The sequence below is a fragment of the Carassius carassius genome, chromosome 6 (assembly GCF_963082965.1).
Source record: "Carassius carassius chromosome 6, fCarCar2.1, whole genome shotgun sequence".
In the NCBI taxonomy this organism is placed as follows: domain Eukaryota; kingdom Metazoa; phylum Chordata; class Actinopteri; order Cypriniformes; family Cyprinidae; genus Carassius; species Carassius carassius.
The window spans coordinates 35,062,479-35,086,409 of NC_081760.1; the positions used below are offsets into that span (position 1 = coordinate 35,062,479).

At 39.6% G+C, this 23,931-nt stretch overlaps 3 long non-coding RNA genes across 4 annotated transcripts in view; 2 read left to right on the forward strand and 1 right to left on the reverse strand.

Moving 5' to 3' along the window:
* LOC132142762 (uncharacterized) overlaps nt 1-23,931 on the forward strand; it is a 98,921-nt gene that overhangs the window by 45,043 nt on the left and 29,947 nt on the right. The window lies entirely within an intron of this gene.
* Nucleotides 9,099-12,111, forward strand: LOC132142020 (uncharacterized). Of its 2 annotated transcripts, XR_009434004.1 has the most exons (4): nt 9,099-9,215; nt 9,910-9,984; nt 10,326-10,408; nt 11,423-12,111. It is a non-coding gene; the product is annotated as an uncharacterized LOC132142020 (long non-coding RNA). The 2 variants fall into 2 exon arrangements; XR_009434003.1 differs by lacking the exons at nt 9,099-9,215; nt 9,910-9,984 and adding an exon at nt 10,086-10,152.
* Nucleotides 18,248-19,066, reverse strand: LOC132142760 (uncharacterized). The gene is made up of 3 exons (XR_009434105.1): nt 18,910-19,066; nt 18,563-18,674; nt 18,248-18,412 (listed from the first exon to the last, which is right to left on the reverse strand). It is a non-coding gene; the product is annotated as an uncharacterized LOC132142760 (long non-coding RNA).

A 23,931-nucleotide genomic window follows, 5' to 3' on the forward strand; every position in this document is an offset into this window, starting at 1 on the left:
GAGCATTTTGAAACTGCGTTTCATCAATGCCTTGTTCAGCTGTCTTAGATCCAGTATGGGCCTGAGACCCCCGTCTCTCTTGGGCACCAGAAAGTATCTGCTGTACAGCCCCCCCTCGCTTTGAGCTTGAGACACAGGCTCTACAGCCCCTTTGCTCAACAGTTTTGATATTTCGGCCCGAAGTATGTGCGCTTCTTCTGTTTTGACCGTAGTTTCGACGCGCGGTGGGCGTCGAGAAAACTGTAGCGAGTAGCCTCTCTTTATAATGCCTAGCACCCAATCCGAAACCCCTGGAATCGCTGACCATGCATCTGCATGAATGGCTAAGGGCTGGATGTGACACGCGCTTTGTTGACTGGGCAACGGCGGCGCTCGAGTGTGCTGCGCATCTGAGGCGGGGAGCGCGCTGATCACAGCGGGCAGATCGCTCATCCTCGACCCCGTTCCGGCGCTTAACCGACTGGAGGGAGGCTGAGCGGGTCCCGTGGGACTCAATATATCTGCGAGTAACCGTGGGCTGCATGTGTGCACTTTTACCACTTCCAACTCGCCGTCTGCCTGTGCAGAATGTACGCGCACAGGCCTCGTTTTTACAGAAGCCCCGCGCCGTAAGTGACATAGTGTAGTGTAGTGGGCACTGGGAAGTGGGCACGTTTACTTGCGGCGCGCTCGACCGATCTGTGTCGATCTTATGTGCGCAAGCCCTGTGTGCAGGGCTGTGCTTACATGCGGGGATGGGCACTGGGTAGTGGGCATCGTCACTGCATTTAAAGCACCATCGGCCGTGGCCGGACGAGCGTGCACGGGTTTCGTTTTTACAGAAACCACATGACGCGTGTGACATAGTAATTGTGGGCACTGAGGGGTGGGCACGTTTACTATGTAGTGTGCGCGACCGACTTGAGTCGACATTATGAGCGCAGGCCCTGTGTGTAGGGCTGTGCTTACATGTGGAGATGGGCACTGAGGAGTGGGCATCATCACAACATTTATAGCACCATCGGCCGTGGCCGGAACACCAGAAAAAACACTGTTTTTGTGAAACATCTGGGTAGCCGTGATAACGGCTTTTGTGTGCAGGCAAGCGGGCACTCGTGCAGGCTTGCGCATTGCAGAAGACACTGAGGCAGTCGCAACTCTTGGAACTGCAACAGCGGCGCGCTTGGGTGAGAGCTCGGCCGCAGCGGAACTCAAACACCGGCGCTTTCCCAGCAGTGCTAGGATGCTTTCGGGGCTTCTGGCTTCACCGCAATCCTCTGCCGCGGCTCCCGCGGCGCGGGGCGACGGCTCGAAGAGCGAGAACGGGGTCCTGAGCTGCGTTGCTGACGCTGTCGTGATGGCGCAGCAGGAGGCGGTGGGCGTGACTGAGAGCTCTGTGGGGCCGGTCTAGACCGGCTAGCTGCAGAACTGGAGCGCTTCGGCAAGAAGTGCTTGAACGCCTGTGAAGCTTTCTGGTCCTCGGCGAATCTCTCCACAAACTCGTTGACGGAAGATCCAAAGAGGCCGACAGGAGTTAGCGGATCGTCAAGAAACGCAGCGCGCTCAGACTCATTGATGTCAGAAAGCGTCAGCCACAAATGCCTCTCAGCCACCGTAGCGGAAGCCATAACCCGTCCCATGGCCTGTGCAGCGGACTTAGTAGCGCGGAGGGAGAGATCCGAAGCACTCCTCAGATCCGCGAGACAGATCGCTTCAGGTCCCATCTCATCCAGCTTGCGGAGAAGATCGCCCTGGAAAATCTGTAGCGTCGCCATGGTGTGTAACGCAGACGCAGCCTGCCCAGCAGCAGAGAATATCCGTGCGAGCAGCGATGACGTCATGCGGCAGGCTTTGGATGGCAACGCCGCCTTAGTCCGCCGTCCAGCAGAGGGCGGGCAAAGGTGCGCTGCTATAGCCTGTTCCACCGGCGGAAGTGACAGGTAGCCTCTGTTCTTAGCACCGTCCAGTGTGGAGAATGCTGACGAAACAGATGAGCGGATTCTCGCCGAGAATGGAGCGTCCCAAGCCTTCGCCACTTCTTCGTGAAGCTCAGGAAGAAAAGGGACGTGTTTTGAGCTTGAGGAAGAGCGCTCATCCGGAAGATAGCTACCATCCAGCCGGGAACGTGAAGGGGGCGCTGGTGCAGACCACTCGAGGCCGAGGCTCGCCGCGGCCAACGAGAGTACATGCATCAGCTCCTTATCGATATCCCCCTGTCTGCTGGGCCTCTGAGCAGCGGGCGCGAGATCCACGGAGCTCGCCCAACCCTCACTGCCCGAAGCAAGCAGAGAGCACGTGTCTTCTTCCTCCGACGCGGGCCTGAGATCCACTTCCTCCGATGACGCGTCGGCAAGCAGCGGACGCTGAGCATCGGGAAGCGATGCAGGGGAGACCGGCGAAGCGGAGGGAACCGGCGAGCTCGGCCTGGAGGAGGTTCTGGTAGGCGATGCGAGCGGCGCTTCTTACGGCGCTGCGGCGCAGTGGATGATGCAGGCTTCGAGAAGGATGCCAGGCGAGTCCTCAGAGTCACCATAGGCATCAACTCGCAATGAGGACATCCGCCATCAGCGAGCGCGAGCGCTGCATGGTCTTCACCCAGACAGGAGACGCAGATGACATGACGATCTCCTTCGCTGAGCGGGGTTCTGCACAAGCCGCACGAAGGCATCTTTAAAAAGACGCAGCTCTTTTGTGAATGTGCGTCGCAGGGCGAACACACACACACAGAATATCACAGAACAAGGATTATAAAGGATATGGGCGCCGGATAGCGCAGCAGGAACGGCAGTGGAAGGCGGCGGTGCCAGCGGCTTCAGGATGGCTCGTCCTGCTGATATGCTCTTCCAGACGGCGCTTGCTTCCTCGTGATCCAGCGATGCGTGAGCTTTGCTGAAGAGATGAAAAATCAGGTGAGTCAGCCTTTTCGAGCTCCTTTTATAGGTTGGGCCACACCCGTTTCGGTGGGAAGTGGCAAGAAGGGCGCGAAGCGAACATTATTGGTCTGATGTTGCATCAGCCTGCGCTCGATAGGCTGTGCAGTTGCCGCAGAACAAGCCAATGAGCGAGCGAGCCATCTCGCCTATGGCTGTGTACTGCTGCAAATGCGCTTTACAAAAATACAAAATTAAGGATAATTTTTTGCTTCAGTATTTCGTGAAAAGAGACTTTTCCCGTAGCGTCTTAGCTAAGACGCAGTACGAGAGCGCTCTCGTAAGAGAACTGAATTAGACGGCTCTTTAATTCCATTCTTACTAGTAACCATTCTAATTACAGAGCTCTATAATTGTATTACTAGTAGAAACTCCTATTCATGAGATGCAAAACAGATTGCAGATTTCCTGCCTACAAAAGTGCGTTTCAAAATAAAAGCCCTGTAGCATGGTTCTAAAGTATCCTGAAATATTTTACAGACTTGGGTAACATATTAATCATGTTCGCATTAAAGGAAAATTAAGATGATGCCTGAGATGAAAGTCTTTTGACAAACTTTATATTTAGGAGTATAAATTAATTTTAAATATTTACAGTGTTTAGTATTATGCAATAATAGAATGATTGTGTTTGTTTAGTAAAATATAAAACATTAGGCCAAATAGTCTTAAACTTTTTTTTTTTATAAATTGTGACTCGAGGTAAAATCTAGCCAAAAGGTTTTTTTTTTTCTCCAGGTTGCAAGATTTTATATTTTGCCTTCAAATAAGCTTTATGCCTGTTGTGGTTGTATGTGTTCAGGGCTCCAGACTAACTTTTTTCACTAGGAGCACAGTGGCCCCCAACTGAAAATTTTAGGGGAACAACCAGAAAATTTAGGGGCGCACACCGTAGATCAACATGCTAACCAAATCTACTAACCACTGTATTACTGATAAATACTTTAATAGATGAAAAAATCACAATGTGCTGTTTCAAATTCAGTGTCACATTTTATTCTGCACTTTTGAAGATGCAACAAGGTAAACTGACAGCACCATCGCTGTCATGACAGTTCAAATAGTAAACAAAATACCATACATTCAGAATAAAAAAAAAAAAAGTTAGTAACAAATTGGTCATTTCACAGTTACAAACAATACTTAAATGTATGTAAACATTAGGGGCACTGGCCAATAACATTCTACTAGAACATGTAGGCCTAAACAACTTGAGCCTTTACTCACTCCCCCTTAGAGCAGATCCTCCTGTGTTCCATTAGGAGGCTCAGAAGGCCAGCCCTCGTAATTTGGCCTCCTAGACCTTTTACCTTGACTGAACCATGTTTGTACAGCTTCCTTGGCATCAAACTCTTGTAAACTAGGTCCCTCCATGCTAATTCGAATCAAGTCATCCACAGTGTCTACATGCAGGGACCCCTGACATGAGATTTAATCCTCTTCTGAGCAGAAAATCCCCTTTCACATATAGCAGAGGAGACCAAGAGGACCAGCATGATGTGAACAAGATGTAGGATGTTCTACAAAGAATGGATCATTAGTGTAGGTTTTTGTTATTTAATCAAAAAGTAATAATTACTGACTTAACAAGGATATGATCATAATGGGGTACCTTGTAATCAGAGCAGAATGGCAACTTAGTTACCATCATCCCCCATATGGCACGGTAAGACTTGTCCATGTAGTTCCTAAAAATGAATGTCTTCATGGATTGATACTCCTCTCTAGCCAGATGGAAATCACAGCCATTTGTGAAAAGAGTGAAAGGAAGAACTGACCAAACAATCTAGGTTAAGGATCAAAGTAGATGTTTGAAATGTTGCTCTGTGTTATACTTTTTATATCTTTATGATAATTTAAAAAGAGTCACTAACCTTGTTAAGACAGAGGAAAAGTGGTCTAGCAGGAAGTCCAGCTCCTCTGCACCATAGTCTGTCAGCTCTCGTTGCTCTGCGGGCCAGGAATCATGACTGAATATCTTGAATGACTTCACTGCCTTTGCTGATGTAGACTCTTCATCTATCAATGAATAGAAGTACAGAGTTGAGAGAAAAAGAAAAATGATGATAGCTTATCTTATTTTCACAGATTTTTTAAAATATATAATTATGTGGTTTCACTTACAAAGCAGACTGCTGAATCTTTGCTTTAAATGAAGCAAAGTGCAGTCGATGGTTGCTCTCACTGCTTGTTGTAGCTTAGGTGTGCTTGCCATGGAGAGTCCTTCCTTTCCCAGCCCAGCAGCTTCACCTTTGATGGTGATCCCCTGGGTACAAAAAACATTCAACATTTAGACAAGAAATAAATAAATAAATAAATCAACTCCAAATCTAAAATTTACTTAAAAAAAAACTGCTCACCTGAAACTTGTACAAAAGGTGAGTCTCCCCCTCCCCCTCTTGTTGTCTTCTCTGGACCTGAAGGTCTGCCAGTAATTCTGCCAGCCTCCCACCTGGCTTGCATCTCACTGACATGGCCTCAATAGTTGCAAGGAGATTCTCAATCCCATTCACAGCCTGTAAAACATTTTCCTTGTGAAAAACAAGGGTAAAAGCTACATATTCCAAAATTATTTGTTTAACTATATTCTTCTTAACATGTCAACATTACCTGAGGCAAAATAACTTCATTTCTTTGGAGAAGAAAGCTGAATTTACTTATGGCCTCAAACAAGTCAGCCAACAAGTGACAGAAACCCACAAAGCTTCCATCTTCCATCATCTTCTTGACCTGCAAGACATAACCAATTACTAACCACTAACCACCAATATCAGTAATTTTGTATGCCTCCTAAATATGAAATCATTTTGAAATTAAATACAGACCTTCCTTGATCTCCCAGCAGTATCAGCATTGGTGGATGATGCAGTCAAATGTTCCATGTGGTAATACACTGCTGTGAACTGGCCAGGGTTCTGCAGATTTTTTTCCTTTCCTCCAGGTTTTAACAAGGTTTGGAGGGCCCGGTTCACATGTGGTAGCCAGCGTTACACGAACACCCAACTCCTCTCCAAGTGCTCGTAGTTCTCTCATAGACTTGCTGCTCAAGTGATATGTCTTCCAAACCATGTTGAGGAGATTGCAGACATGGTCCACCATCGGAATTTTCCTTTGTACAGATAGCATTGCCAGCTCCAGTCTACAATTACAATGAATTAAACTTAAAATTAAACATGCATTTTTTAGGTTACTACCCTATCTTTATTCTGAAGATTCACATTTAACCTACCTATGTGACATGCAATGAAAAGGGACAATAAAAGCCCCTGCCTCAGCTTGGAGGAGGGCTATTACCCCTCCTTTATGCCCGAGGTTGACAGCTGCACCATCAGCTCCCATGACAACGGTCTTCTCTAACCACCCTGTTTCTGTATGGAAGGCAGTTTCAGCATAAAAACGTTCCAGCGTTACTCGTCTTAATTATATTTTTACTAGTAACAATTAAATTAAAGAGCTCTATAATGTAATTTGTACTAGTAACAATTACAATTATAGAGCTCTATAATTCAATGTTTACTAGTAACAATTACAATTACAGAGCTCTATAATTAAATTTTTACTAGTAACAATTCCAATTAAAGAGCTCTACAATTAATTTATTACTAGTCATATGTCTCCATTGACTACCATTCATTTTTAATTATAGAGCTCTGTAATTCAATTGTTACTAGTAACAATTAGGATTATAGAGCTCTCTAATTGAAATGTTACTAGTAACAATTACAATTATAGAGCTCTGTAATTCAATTGTTACTAGTAACAATTACGATTATAGAGCTCTCTAATTGAATTGTTACTAGTAACAATTGAATTACAGAGCTCTTCAATTGATTTATTACTATTAAAAATACACATTAATATGGAAGGGCGTTTCAGCATAAAAACGTTCCAGCGTTACTCGTCGTAATTGTATTTTTACTATTAACAATTAAATTAAAGAGCTCTATAATTTAATTTGTACTAGTAACAATTACAATTATAGAGCTCTATAATTAAATTTTTACTAGTAACAATTATGATTGTAGAGCTCTCTAATTCGGTTTTTACTAGTAAAAATTACAATAATAGAGCTCTACAATTAAATTGTTACTAGTAACAATTACAATTACAGAGCTCTATAATTAAATTTTTACTAGTAACAATTATGATTATAGAGCTCTCTAATTCAATTGTTACTAGTAACAATTCCAATTAGAGAGCTCTACAATTCATTTATTACTAGTCATATGTCTCCATTGACTGCCATTCATTTTTAATTATAGAGCTCTGTAATTCAGTTCTTACTAGTAACAATTAGAATTAGAGAGCTCTGTAATTGCAATCTTACTAGTAACAATTGCATTACAGAGCTCTGTATTCGGCGACATATCATTATGCTAATCGTGCCTTATGCATATTCAACTGGGGTATATAAACAGGCAGGCGGGAAACTTTGGCGCCCCCAGCCGACATGGACGAAGTACACGGTGGAGAGGCAGGGCAAGCGAGAAGCACCTGGCTGCAGCCTGCAGACCTACTCTTATTGGTTCAATCGTCTTTCATAGACTTACATGATAGGAAATGTGTGCGTAGTTGGTGTAGGACGGAGAATGCTGTCTAAAAGGAGGGCTATTACCCCTCCTTTATGCCCGAGGTTGACAGCTGCACCATCAGCTCCCATGACAACGGTCTTCTCTAACCACCCTGTTTCTGTATTTCGTGGGAAGTCGTGGCCTAATGGTTAGAGAGTCGGACTCCCAATCGAAAGGTTGTGAGTTCGAGTCCCGGGCCGGCAGGAATTGTGGGTGGGGGGAGTGCATGTACAGTTCTCTCTCCACCTTCAATACCACGACTTAGGTGCCCTTGAGCAAGGCGTCGAACCCCCAACTGCTCCCCGGGCGCCGCAGCATAAATGGCTGCCCACTGCTCCGGGTGTGTGCTCACAGTGTGTGTGTGTGTGTGTTCACTGCTCTGTGTGTGTGCATTTCGGATGGGTTAAATGCAGAGCACAAATTCTGAGTATGGGTCACCATACTTGGCTGAATGTCACTTCACTCACTCACTCACTTTCTTAAAATATTCAAGTAGCTACAACAAAACCGATGACATTAATTCACCAGTGAGAGGCAGCAGTGCGCTAAATGCGCAACAGGATCAAAACAACAGAAGAAGAAATAAGGACAGTGAGCACAGAGACATATCGGACATATCTAGGGCCCTGTCCCAAATGGCACACTCCGGACTTGTGGACTTCCTCAGAGTCCACACTTCGGTGACGTCATGTAGTGCAGACCTATAGGGCCCTTAGCGCGAGTCCGCGAGGGTGCATTGAGAGGTATTTTGGGACAGACTCGATCGTCACGCCGGAAACAGGAAGAAGGTCTGGTTGACTTATCCCTCTCCATACGGAGCTGAATAAACTTAAAGGTCATCTCATCAGTCCCTTTATTAGAAAAATATTACAAATATCATTAAACAAATTACAGTCTTTAGCATAGAGAACAGGATTAATTTTAATTTCCCAAATAATATGTCCATGTGAAATACACAGCCTGCTTTTACAGTTCTATAATTGTAAATGCCACCTGGGGATTAGAATAGATGTCATGGTTATTTAAATGATAAATACATTTGTACATAATAATACATAATGTTAAATTTTAACACAAAATTAAAATGAGTTTAAGAAAAATGTATAGGTTTCAATATTCATACTACGTTTATATGACTCATAAAGCCATGACATTCGGTTCTATTTATGTAATGAATCATAATGCGATCGTATTATTTAACGCGCTATTATTATGTTTGAGATATCAACTGGTCGATAATGTTTGTATAACTGTAAGTAACAACTGGTAAAATGTACGCCTATGTCATAAAAAACATTGATACTTTTACACTTAAATATTCTCTTCTCAGCCATGTTTACAGTCCGTGAGCGAAATATCCTCCCATCTGTTGTCTGATTGGTCTTTCGCAAGGATTCCTGGGTAATTGAAGTGCGTGGAGCCTGCTTCTATGCGGGCTTCGCGGAAGACCGCTTTAAGGGTACAAAGGGGGCGCTGCTGAGCACACTTCGGAGCGTTAAAATGCTGAATGGGACGGCCTACGGACTCGTAGACTCGGCGAGCACGCGCATTTCAAGTCCACGAGACCGAAAGTCCACATGAAGTGCGCGATTTGGGACAGGGCCTATGGGTGAGCATGGCAGCAAGCAAAGTTTTGAAGCTGCGTCGAATTTGCTGAAACTAAGAAGTAGAAAGACTGTTTACATTTCACCTCTGGACAAAGAATGATTGATTACATCTACACAATAATAATAAGGTAAGTTAACTGCTAATTTGAACTGACTAACATTAGCTCCTTGTCAGGACCAGTGTTTGCTAACAGGGAGCAACGATCTTTGCTATTCTGCTATTAGAACAAAAACTATAGAAATACACAACCTGTGGCACATTTGGTTAAAGGTAAAAACTTTTAAAGACTTTTTTTTAATTTAATTTTCTCAAATTGAAAAATGTTTTACTAGTTAAAAAAGAAAGCATGTAAATTCCGAGGAACAATTCAAGAACATGCAAGAAGTCGTCAATATGATCTTTATGTGCCACTTATAGTATTTATTGTTAACAGTAATCTTTTGCAAAATTTCCTCTATGATTTTATAAAACTGAGGCATTGGCCACTTTTTAGGTTAAAGGCATTTTTCAGTTTACAAATTTATTTTCATCATTTTAATACTATCATAGTCATTACGTGATCAGACATATAAGGTATAAACTGAATGAGCTCGTTGTTTTGCAGTAACTATTTCTTTGCTGTGTTAAAAACACTGAGTACTGTAACAGAAGAAATGCTGCTTTTGAATTGGTTTTATTACTGAGGCCTCAAATAGAGATGTATAGAACATTTATTTCTATTGTTAAACATGCAAATATCAAGAAATGAATGTGTCCTTGTTCTACAATTCACAACATTAGTGGAACTTGCCTTTATATGAAGAATTATTTTTCATATTTAGGAAAAAAAGCTTGTGTCAGCTGTCTTCTCTGAGCAGCGGTCTTGTGATCACCGGCCTCAGTATAATAAAGTTGAGGTATTTCAACAGCCGTAGAGCAGTTTTGACTCAATCATGTGCTATGCTTTATTTGCAATTTCTAATAATTTATTGCAGTTACAGAATACCTGTAACCGTATTTGTAAATGTGTTTCTTTTCACATATCTAAGAGTACACTTCACATCCTAGAACCCATAAAAATGTATGTTGCTACCTTAAATGTTTAATTTTTTTTATTATATTTATTAATAATATTTAAAATAAACAGCGTTTATTGACTTCAATGACTTCTTTATTGACACTTTGAAAAACATGTTTTTATTGTAATTTTTACATTTCTTAAGCTTAGTTTTTCTTTTTTAACTAATTAAAAATGCAGATTTGACAGAACTACACACCCATCTGAGGCCTACCAGTTTTAATTCATGATCGCCCCGGATACTTCTACAACTAACCCGCCTGGTAAGTTCTCATAGTTAGTAACACCTTAAAGAAGCACATCATTTTAGAAAAAATACCTGTGTATTTGCTGGTATAGTACTGAGATACCTTTATAAAGATTAATTTTGATTACATACCTAGTTCAATCAAAAATGAAAAATGTGTCATTTAATCTCCCTCCTGTCATTCTATTCCATAAAAAACTGTGCATCTTCATGACACGAATGAAGATATTTAACCCAAATCTCTGACACCCAAGAAACCATCAAATCAATCTAGATGAATGGAGCCGATTAATCAACTTTTTGGGCCAAACTGTTCAATGAATTGTAAGGAGCAGTTTCAGTTATATTTCCACTTGAACTCTGTTAGGCATGGTCTGGTGAACTGTTCTTGATCCAGAACTGTTAGCTGAACACACTGAACGTGCTGTAGAAAGCCTAGATGATAGTCACTGCTCAGGGTTTGTTGTTTGTTTTTGCCTAGCCACCAGTTTCTCTGTAGCTGGGCAACATGCTATTTGAGTTAAGTAAACTAGGTAATATTAAAATTAAAAGTAATATTTAATCTTTCATAACATGGGTGCTATTTACATCAGGTTCGATATCTTAACTATTGCATTACTAAGGCAATGACTGACACGTTTATGTTGCATTCAAAAGAGCTCTGTTAACAGCCCAACAGTGAAAAATTAAACCATATCCGTATTAGCACAGAATGGAATGGTTAAGCATTGAGAATTAAGAATGGTTTGGCTCAAGTCTTCAAAAGAGACGTGATTGCTATATGATCAACTGTCTAAACTTTTGGGTAAATAGACATTCAGTTAAAGGACAGAAATTTCTGGGATTTCACTGAAAATGTCTTTATTTGGGTTCTGTAAATAACTAAAAGTCATGGGTGAGTAAATGATGACATGAATTTCAAGTTTGGGTGAACTAACCCAATGTTATGGCAGTGTAGGCAAGACCGAAAACACTGAAAACTGATCATCCACATTTCCTGCTAATATTGTGTTTATTTGGTTTTATACAGGTGTCTGATGTTGATGCAGTCTGGGCACTAGTATATGTTGGCTTGCTGACTATCACTGACGATGAAGCACTTCTCCAAATCTTGACCCCTTGTCTTCTGCCATCATTGTTCAGGGTAGTACTACAAAGAACTGTCTCCAGGGTCTACCTCCAACATTTGCTTCCCGACCACCATGTGCTACGTTTGGATCACTGCTACATGTGGGTTACCCTGATACTGTGAAGAGCACCTACAATATGATGCTTGACTTGGGACAGAAAAAAAAAAACATTGGCAACTTGTGTGGCCAACTCATTGCCGTATTTAAAATCATTGTACCGCTACCTCCATTGTTTAACATAACCAAAAGCAGATTGTTTTTGCTTTGTTTCAAATTTTTTGTAATACAAGTTAAAACTACATTGAAAAAAATATATCATCTTTAACTTTGAACTGTCACTACATTTGATTTAATTATGTGTGTGAAGAATAGAACATTGTTGACATGAATTTGTAATAGATTTTTGAAGTATTTAAGTTACTAGAGTAATGGTAACTTTTTTTAAGGCAATTGGTCAAAACTAGATTTCTGTTCAAGTAAATACAACTTAGAAATTCCAAGTCGCAGGAAATGTTACTTGATTTAGCTAAACTTAAATAAGTTGTTTGAAATACGTACATAGTATAATGTACTTAATTTAGTTGTTGAAAATAGTGTATTTGCATGCTTTTTTATAATAAGGTTTACTCATTATAATTTACAGTGCAGTCAACCTCCCTGCCCAGTGCACACTAGTGAGATCAATTCAGAACACTGTAACTGTAATAAAGTACTGTTACTATACTGTACTACACTGTGTGATTCTTTCAGCTCTCTCTCCAGTGCTAGGATGCATTTTTAAAGCAGTCACCTGTGCTCCTGTTCATAATTTCCTGAGATGCTACTGAATGCTTGCTTATGGATAATTGTGTGTTATTTGAGTTCACACTGTGACAATAGAGTTAACTATTTGATGTGTTTGTGTTTTATGAATGAGAACATAAAATATCTGTAAAATGAGGCCAACTTTGGAGAAATCATTTTAAAAAATTGTAATGTGTGTATATATGAATATTATAGAATATTATAATTTCTAAACTACTAAATTATTAAAACATTACATGATTGAAGTGGCCCATGGTCCATTGTTAATTTCGAATTTGGCCTTTGGATTTAACTATTAATGCATTAAACCATTTTCAATTTATGTTTTCTGGTGGACAAAACACTTAAACTTATAGAAATGTTGTCTTTTTGGTTTATACTGTCCTTATCTTGGTGCCATTAGTTATATATGATGTTTACAAGAAAGCTATGAATTGGTTGTTCCTGGTTGTTGTTTTACATGTGCACTTCTAAATAACATTGTAAGTTCATTGATTAGATATACTGCAGTGTAATCATATTTTCGTCAGCATTCTGAAGATTATGAAATATTTGGGGATTTGGAGGAGCTAAATTGTTATAACATGCAGGTTTTTCTTTCTTTTTGCTCCGAACAAAAAACAAACAAACAAAAAAACACTTACCTACAGCACTTAAGACATTTGACAAAATCACACACAAATGAAAAAAAATATATATATATAAAAACGACAAGGCGCATGACGTCAAGTAGCTTTTCACGCGACGAAAGTGTCGCGCTTCTTATCACACGTCTTTGGTCACGGCAAGGTACGCGACGATCGACACGATGATTGCTTAGTTTGCAAATCAAATGCATAAACCACACCCCATACGTGTACTAAGTACGTCTGAACTAGCTACGTCGCCTTACAAGACGCCTGATATAAACGCCGTCTCAATATACGTCGCCTCACAAGACGCCTGATATATATGTAGTCTCAATATACGTCGCTTTACACGAAATGTAAAGTTTGCATTACAGTAGATGCATTTGTAACAGGTTGTTATTTAGATATTTCCCAAAACGTGGTAATAGTGCATAATAATTACTGCATGAAGTCTATTTTATGTTTGATAAATTCTGTTTATCTGTTAAGTTGGTGTTGAAGTACAGCACATTAATGTTCAGTTTGCTTGGATGCTACAAAAAGTAGGGAAAAACTGAGAGGAAATGCATGATTTCTGCTTGAATTACAGTTCTTTCTTGTTTCCTTGTGATCTTGACATAGAAGAGTGTAATTTTAACAGAAATAAAGTTGTATTTATAATAGATATTCATTAGACATTCGATCTTTAACATTAAATTGCGTCGAGAACAAAGTCGTTCTAAGCAAACATGCTTAGGTTTATTAATTTATAATATTTGGGACGCTAAGGCTGTGATATTAATGTTGTCCACTAGATGGCGCCATGGGATTGATTTTAACCCAAATGTGCTTCGAGAAGTTTTAATCCTTATGAATTGAATCAAACGCGATGATCTACTTCATTTGCATAACTATGGTGCGCTGACAGTATAGTTTTATATAATTACAGTACATAGAAATCTTTGAATTTTATATTTATCATTACATTAACTTTTATAGACATCAATAAGACATAGGCTAAAACATCAAGATAGGATTAAATACAACCCCAAATCAGAAAAAAGATTTTTAAAATGCAATAAAATCAAGATCTTATAATAAAATCGTAATTCTATTACGTTTATTTGATTGGCAAAAGTGCAAAGAAAAGATTTTCAATGTTTTGACTGACCAAATAATTGGTAATCTATAAATATAAGATAACTGGGACAGAGACATGTTTAACACTGTGTCCCAGCAACTCTCTTTTAAATTACAATGTTTAATTGTTTGTAAATCGAAGATACTAATAGTTTTTTACAAGACTTCAGCTGCTCATCAGTCTGTGGTCATCATTGCCTGGATGTCCTTTTCATGATGGGTTAGGGTTTATGATGTTCAATATAGGAGACAGATCTGGACTGATCTAGCACATTCACCCTGTCTCTACCAAACCATGCTGTTGTAGTGCATGAATGAGAGAATGACAGAAAGAGATCTGGCGTTGTCTTGGTCTAATAACCATGGACTTCTCTTGAAAGATGTCATCTTGATGGCAGTATATGTCTCTGTACAATACCAATGACATGTAATGCCTCCATGTCAGTGTACCCTCACACATGCCAGTCACCCATGCCTCTTGCTCTGATAAACCCCCATCCAATAACAAATGTTTGCTTTTGCATCTATCACTGGTAAAAGTCTGGATGGCCCATTGGTCTTTGGGACTGAGAACTCATCTGTTTTTCCCAGTGGACTCATCTGAGCACATCACACATTTCCATTGTCTCTGACTATCTGAGAGAATCCGTGGCATCACTGCATAGAATTGATGTATCGCTTTCTGATGAGTCAAACCTGATAGCCTGACCTATTACCAATTTACTCTGATTATAGACAGTTTGAACCCTTTTAGCCCTGAGGCTTCACCTCAGTGAAGGTATTGTTTTTTGCTTTGACATACACAAAAATAATGACTCATAACTCAAAAACTGTAGCAAGGAGAGTCAAAAGGATGGTATCATTTGATACAAATCTTTCTATATTTTTAGAGGGAAAAATCTTTGCCCTCTGAATATTCTCATGTGGAGAAATAGATGATAAAATGTAAGAGAAATTTGCGTGGTCAAGGGATATTTTTTTATATCTCTCTTATATTTATCTCAAGATAAATCGAGCGCAGCGTTAGTTCAGTCAGGCCATGGAGGCAAGGCTGTGAACAGCTGATGTGGATATCTGTCAAATCACTCCAATCACCATCTCTCTCCTATTAGACACGGGACATATATATATACACGTGGCACCACTGCTCGGTAAGTATGCTCAACGGCTTGCAACCCTCCCTCCCCATTATAAGCATGAGCACATTACTGCGCACCTTCTGGCTGTCGTCTTCTTTGTTTCAGATCACTAAGGCTTCCTAAATCTTAGCTGGTATGGACCTCACAGTGGAGAGACACTCATCTTCATAACCAGGCTACAGGATAGACGTCCCTCTGCCACATCTACATGATTATCACTGTTTGCTTTAAAGACTTATTAAAAGTCTTAATTGTTATATATTTCTAAATTCATGGTTCCAGGGGGTTAATGTTAAAGCTCTTGTATGTTCAGTTATTCTGGGAGCAAGAACCCCCATAAGGAACCATACCGCCAAAGATAAATTGTGTTCAATATACTCAAGTAAACTTGCCAAAGTGGTTCCTGTCTGAAATAAGGTAGGAGAACATTTCATTTTTGGTGATGTTCTACATGATTCATTCATGTATTTGCATTAAATTTTATGGTGATATCATGAAGTAATCAAAAGTTACAGCATTTGGAACCAAGCTAGCCTTTCTCTTAGTCCTTGACAGTTTAGAAACTTTTGTTTTGAATTTCAAGTTTAGTCAAAGTCCTAAATAATTACACTTGTTTTATTTTACTATGAGACCTTTCAAATTACATATGACAACGACTAACTGAGCTGTATGATGTTTCTGACATATTAGGGTACATGGCACAAAAAAAATATTTAATTTCTTTAATTATATATATTTATATAAGTTATATAAAAGATAAAATACAGAAACATTCTAGGTTTTATATTCTGCTTGCCAAGTGTTCAAAGGATATTTCCAACTGATTTCTTTAATTCATGGGTTTAGGTATTATTCACACGAAAGACGAAATGGGTTGTTTTGATTTTAGACTCATTTCAATTGTGAGAATCTGCTGTAAATAATTATGACATTTTCCACAATCAGAGCATGTGTTATGACATGACCAGCATAAAAATCCACAAGAAAGTTACACAATGTGCACACTTGGAGTTTATAATTCGATGATGAATATCTTTAGATCTATGACAGATTATGGTAAACTCTTTTTAATCAGGAGAATTTCCTGAAAATAATGACATCCAATTATGTGCATGTTTCTTTATGAGGAATATCTATCTATCGATCTGATCGACTGATTATGGTAAATTTTGGATTATTAATCAGAAGAATTTTCTGAAAAGAATGTGCCATTTTTCAAGATCTATGCATGTTTGGCAGGAGTGCAACCTCTGATTTAGTTTTTATATATATATTATTTAATTAATTAATATTTTGCTCAGCTCCATGTCATAATTAATTTTTATGTATTATAGCTTTATGAGAGATATCTTAGGATCTCAATGATGGATTTTCTGCAAATAATGACGTGCCTTTTTCTATGATATATGATATTTCATGAGGTTATGAACGAAATCGCCATTACAGATATCTTTGATGTTTTTTTGTTTTTTTTGCCAAGCTCCTGTGTAGTTTAATGCGTGTTATAACTTCATAGGAATATTTTTAGATAATGACGGATTATAGTGATTTGGGGCTCTGTTTAATCAGGAGAATCTAAATTATGGTATTTATTTTTGTTTTATGTTTTACAAAGTTATGAGCAAAATAAATAAAGCCCAAAAATAATATTACTTACATTCATTAGAGCTGAGATATTCGAAGCTTTTAAATAATTTTTTGGTTATTTCATTCAGGGGTTACTTACTAATTTGATTATTTTTCATGCAGGAGGTGTTCTTTCACTTTCATTTTTATTAAATTTTTTTTAAATTCTTTTTTTTTTTTTTGCAGCCATCAAAATTAAATGTTTATATTTACAAAATATATTTAATCTTTTAAATTATTTTATTTGTACTTTTAATTAAATAACAGTTAAAGATTAAAGATTGTATTGTAAAACATTTACAAAAACTCCAACCGATAATTTATTTGTTATTAAATGATTAAACTTTCATCTGAAACATCACATGGTTTTCTTCTTGTGACTTTTACTCAACTTTAAATATTTAATAATTGTCTGTTTTGTTTTTAAGTCATCAAAACAGTTGGATCATAATATGAAAGTATACTTAGATTTATAAACTACTTCTCCGGGTGTGTGTGTGTGTGTGTGTGTACACTTTGGATGGGTTAAATGCAGAGCACGAATTCTGAGTATGGGTCATACTTGGCTGTTTATCATGTTCTCTTTTTATTTTATTTTTTTAAATGAATACATATATGATATGTTTTACAAATATTAGTCATGATAGTTTTTTGTAATATTCAGTGAAATGAGCCATTGTATACTTATCGGAAGCCAAAAATCATATGTTTGAGGGACATGGAAAAAGTATTGGCTTATAGGAAAGTCTTAGAATAACTTTTATGTCCCACAGAAGAAATAAAATCCTGCAGGTTTGGAAAGACATGAAAATGAGTAAATGATTTCTCAGTGATTACTTGATTATGAAGTTCTTGATTTTGGTGAACTATCCTTTAAGTAAAATACATCCCTTAAGTAAAATCAAATACATTACTATATGCATGAAAGTATACTTCAGATATTACTTATTTTAACTTCTATCACTGGATTATAGAAAAAAAAAACAGGTTCTCTTTCATTTTATTACTTGGTAAAATTACACCTCCGACGATGAATTATTTAGAGGGTTAGTGTAATGCAGAGATTTACTTAAAATATATATAATTTTTTTTTTTTGGCAGAGTCAGTTGAGGCGACGTACCCTTCTCACACGTAAAAGTAAACGACTGTCGACTTCAGAAGGTAATCCGGTCACATTCCACTCGCCATAGGAACCAATGAATACAAACGTCACTGGTGTTGAGTCCCCCTGCGCTCACTATTCCTTAAACATAGCGACATACTTGTCCGTATAAACTGCTCACTTGACCCTACAAAGCCCATTAAACACAGGTCCCTTCCTTGACTTCCAGTTGAAACCAACCAAAGGGTCAGTTTAGAGTTTAAAAACCAACACACCCTCAAGAAAGAGACAAATTAAAACATACATGTGGGTTAAAGTCCACTTCAGTTTTATTTTTGCAGTGACTAACATTAATCCAAAAACCAAAGCCTCTCTGGTGATGGACAGACCAGATTAACAATCAGCAAGAGAAATCAAACAGATGAAACTGAGAGGAGTGGCACAGTCCAGATCATTCCAGCGTTGCTCAGCTGTGGAAATTCAGTTACATTCAGGAAGTTAGTCAGATAGGCTTTAGTGCAAACAGGAAGCCATAAGTGTAATAAAACGTAGAGGTCTGAAACCTTTACAAGTTTAATACCAAGAAGGTTGTTAAATAACCTCAGATATGGACATTTTACCTCCATAGGCCAGCTCCACACAATTTTCGGTTCCTCCATTATCATTTGGCTCACCAGTAAGCCAGTCACTGTAGTCAAACTTTGAGCCATCACTCCAAAACCAGACATTATTCTAAGAACGTTACATCAACATTACTGAACTTGTTGCCATATCCACCATTTTATCATCTCTTACAGTGGTAGGTTTACATGAACATCAGACTTCATTACGTGTGAAACTCTGGTTTGTTGGGGCAGTGCAAACCAGCTTTTACTAAATGTGAACAAGCAACACTTATGGGTCACTCTAAATATGACAAATCCGAAACTGGTTGGATTGAGATTTAAATGTAAATAAGACAGGTTACCTTAATTGCATCATGAGCACCAATCCAGGTTCGGGGCATGCCACTAGCACATTTTCTCAGAAAGGTCTTGAGGAAACCGCTAGTGCGTTTATCATGGATTGATGCAAGGTTTCCATCGAGCTCAAGGCACTTTTTCTGACAGGATGAAAAAAGGTTAAGTGCATTGCACTTCATATAGTGAAAGCTGAAAACGAACCCCATATACACCCCTTAAAATATAGTGGAGCATGACACAGACTTTGAAAGATGCATGGCACAGAGATACAGGATTTGTTTGATCAGTAAACACTTGACCTCTTTAAAAAGACACCCTTGACCATGTAAAAATACATTTTTGTAGAATTGGAGTAGAACAGGGCACTTTGTTCCCCCTTCATTTAGAGATCAAACTTGCAGTGAAAAAAAAATTGGGTTGACTAAATTTGATGGTAAGTGGTTGCAATCAATAAAATTTTAGCTAGATTTAAATTTAACAAAGTTTGTTTAAGTGTAGCTGAAATTAATTGACTGCAACCACTTACCATAAAAAAAACCAAATAATTTTCAGTGTGCCTATATTTTAAGCATTACAAGTGTAAAACAGTTACAGTATGACTCATTACACAATTTGGGGCTTGCTCCTATGGTCATAGCATCTACAGAGAAGACAACTTGCCTCTGCCTCTGCTTCAGCCCATGGTTTCAAGTCACTGAAAAATTTAAAACATTGCATCCGGAATTTTTCCCAGCCAGTGGGACAGCTTTCATAATGCTGAAAATCTGCAGAGAAATATAAGCAGTTCTTACTAACTGATGAATAGAAAGCCAGAACGGTCATGAGAGAGTAGAAAACTGTTATTAAAAAGAAAATAATTCAGCCCATTGTTCACTTACCTTTAGATTGGACTCCACTTACAACCAAAGCAAGAATGAATGCTGCAGAAATCCACATGCTGACACAGTTCTATTAACATCAATATTATGCAAAATAAATGTAAAGAACATGCATTAACAAGTTTTAACACACTAAGAATCAGAATCAGAATCAGGATCAGAATGAGCTTTATTGCCAGGTATGTTCACACATACGAGGAATTTGTTTTCGTGACAGAGCTCCGCAGTGCAACATAACAGCGACAGATCAAAAAACACAATAAGGAATAAAAAATACAAAAAAATACAAATAGGTGGGTAAGGATTGACAATATACAAATTGACAATGTATGGCAGGTATATTAAAAAGAGCATTTATGTATGTACATGTATATTATGTGGAAAAATTGTAACTGTACGCTAAGTATGTGTGTTTGGATAAATAAGTGTATGTGTATATAAATATAAATATAAGTAGTATAGTGTGTTCCATGTATGTACATGTATATTATGTGCAAAAGATTTACGTGTACGCTAAGTATGTGTGTTGGATAAAAAGTGTAGTGTATATAAATATAAATAGTGTAGTGTGTCCCACAGTTATTATCAGCTGTTCATAAGATGGATTGCCTGAGGGAAGAAACTGTTCCTGTGTCTGGTCGTTCTGGTGCTCAGTGCTCTGTAGCGTCGACCAGATGGCAACAGTTCAAAGAGGGAGTGTGCTGGATGTGAGGGGTCCAGAGTGATTTTAACAGCCCTTTTGCTCACTCTGGATAAGTACAGTTCTTGAATAGATGGGAGGGTTGTACCGATAATTCGCTCAGCAGTCCGGACTACCCTCTGTAGTCTTCTGAGGTCCGATTTAGAAGCTGAGCTGAACCAGACAGTTACTGAAGTGCAGAGGATGGATTCGATGATGGTGGAGTAGAACTGTTTCAGCAGATCCTGTGGCAGGTTAAACTTCCTCAGCTGGCGAAGGAAGTACAACCTCTGCTGGGCCTTTTTCACAATGGAGTCAATGTGAATGTCCCACTTCAGGTCCTGAGAGATAGTGGTGCCCAGGAACCTGAATGACTCCACTGCAGTCACAGTGCTGTTCATGATGGTGAGTGGGGGGAGTGCAGGGGGGTTTCTCCTGAAGTCCACGATCATCTCCACTGTTTTGAGTGTGTTAAGCTCCAGGTTGTTGAGACTGCACCAGACAGCCAGCTCTTTAACCTCCTGTCTGTAAGCAGACTCGTCACCGTCCTGAATGAGGCCGATGAGTGTGGTGTCATCTGCAAACTTCAGGAGCTTGACAGAGGGGTCCTTAGATGTGCAGTCATTAGTGTACAGGGAGAAGAGCAGTGGGGAGAGAACACAGCCCTGGGGAGCTCCGGTGCTGATTGTACGGGTGCTGGATGTGTATTTTCCCAGCCTCACTAGCTGCTGCCTGTCAGGAAGCTGTTGATCCACTGACAGACGGAGGTGGGCACGGAGAGCTGAGTTAGTTTGGGCAGGAGGAGGTTTGGGATGATCGTGTTGAAGGCAGAGCTGAAGTCCACAAACAGGATCCTCACATAGGTCCCCGGTCTGTCTAGGTGTTGCAGAACATAATGCAGTCCGATGTTTACTGCATCATCCACAGACCTGTTTGCTCTGTAGGCAAACTGAAGAGGATCCAGCAAGGGTCCAGTGATGTCCTTCAGGTGGGCCAGCACCAGTTTTTCAAATGACTTCATGACTACAGACGTTAGAGCCACCGGCCTGTAGTCATTTAGTCCTGTAATTTTGGATTTCTTTGGGATGGGGATGATGGTGGAGCGTTTGAAGCATGAAGGGACTTCGCACAGCTCCAGCGATCTGTTGAAGATCTTTGTGAAGATGGGGGCCAGCTGGTCAGCACAGGATTTCAGACAGGCTGGTGTAACACAATCTGGGCCTGGTGCTTTTTTCCTTTTCTGCTTCCTGAAGACCTGGCGCACCGCATCCTCGCTGATCTGTATTGCAGGTGTGGGGGAGAGGGGGGATGCAGGAGGTGTGAATGGTGAGAGCGCTTGATTGGAGAGGTGTTCAGGGTGGGTTGCAGGAGTTGTGAGTGGTGTGAACAGTTGTTTGGAGAGGTGATCAGGATGGGTTGCAGGAGCTGTTAATGGTGTGAACGGTTGTGTGGAGAGGCATTCAGGGTTGGTTGCAGGAGCTGTGAATGGTGTGAACGTTTGTTTGGAGAGGCATTCAGGGTTGGTTGCAGGAGTTGTTATTGGTGTGAACGGTTGTGTGGAGAGGTGTTCAGGGCAGGTGATGGGTGTTCTTTCAAACCTGCAGTAAAACTCGTTCAGATCGTCTGCCAGTCGTTGATTCTCCACAGTGCTGGGGGGTGGTGTCTTGTAATTGGTGATCTTCTTTAGGCTTTTCCACACTGATGCAGAGTCGTTCGAAGTGAACTGAGTCCTTATTTTTTCAGAATAATTCCTCTTTGCCACTTTGATCTCCTTTTCCAGTGTGTATTTAGCCTGTTTATACAAGACATTGTCCCCCTTCACGTAAGCATCTTCTTTGGCCTGACGGAGCTGTCTGAGTTTTGCAGTGAACCACGGTTTGTCATTGTTGTAATTTAGTTGAGTCTTGGTAGGAATACACATATCCTCACAGAAACTGATATATGATGTTACGGTCTCTGTGAGTTCGTCCAGATCGGTGGCAGCAGCTTCAAAAACACTCCAATCAGTGAGGTCAAAACAAGATTGTAAATCCTGCTCTGCTTCATTAGTCCATCTTTTTACAGTCCTTAATACAGGTTTAGCTGATTTTAGTTTCTGCCTTATTTATTTATTAAAGTCCCCAAGAATGATTAAAACAGAGTCTGGGTGTTGTTGTTCTGTCTCTGTGATCTGCTCAGTGAGTTTCTGTAAAGCTGAGCTCACGTGCGCTTGAGGAGGGATGTAAACACTAACCAGAATGAACGAATGAAACTCCCGCGGCGAATAGAATGGCTTGCAGTTAATGAAGAGCGTTTCGAGATTTGAGCAGCACGTCTTCTTTAACACAGTTACATCTGTACACCACCGTTCATTGATGTAAGAATCAAAACACAGCAGAAAACCCTCTTACCAATGGACTCAAAATTCAACTAAGCACACTCTAACACCCCCGATGTAGTTCTCTGATCAGTGCTTGCAATCAGCTTCAATTATACCCAGTTGCTCAGTCACAAACACTGGTTCAACACCAATGAAAGCTCTGTTAATCTATCAGTCCTTATTTGGTAAACAAGACCCTAGGGCTGCACGATTAATCGAACGATTGTGTTCTGTGATTAGTAGTAAATCTTCAGCACATGCTTTCAGATTGAGCAGCATTTACTATACACAGAGCCATAGTTCTCTAACAAACTACACGAAATCCAGCCCACTATGCAAACTAAGCTGTTCCACTAAGCTGTTCCTTATATGTACATTTAACTTTTCCGGCCTCTTATTGCTACCTGTCCCAACTTTTTTGGAATGTGTAGCTCTCATGAAATCTAAAATGAGCCAATATTAGGCATGACATTTCAAAATGTCTCACTTTCAAATGTTTAATATATTATCTATATTCTATTGTGAATAAAATATAAGTTTATGAGATTTAAAAATGATTCCATTCCTTTTTTACTCACAATTTGTACAGCGTCCAAACTTTTTTGGAATCGGGTTTGTATGTATGTCATCCTTAATGTTAAATTCTTAAATGATAATGTTCAATTGGAATACATGTAATATGACAATAGGCTGTTACCAATTAAATCAGTATCTACTTTATGATACTTATGAAAGTAATATCGCCACTAGATGTCGGTAAGTCACTGTGTTAATAAAGAAGCCTTTTATTCAATGTACAGTCGTGGCCAAAAGTTTTGAGAATTACATAAATATTGGAAATTGGAAAAGTTGCTGCTTAAGTTTTTATAATAGCAATTTGCATTCATTGTATATTGTTCAATTGCATATCATTGTGTTGCATATAAATGGCTTCACAGGCAAGGATATTGTGGCTACTAAGATTGCTCCAAAAATCAACAATTTATAGGATCATCAAGAACTTCAAGGAAAGAGGTTCAATTCTTGTAAAGAAGGCTTCAGGGCGTCCAAGAAAGTCCAGCAAGCGCCAGGATGGTCTCCTAAAGAGGATTCAGCTGCGGGATCGGAGTGC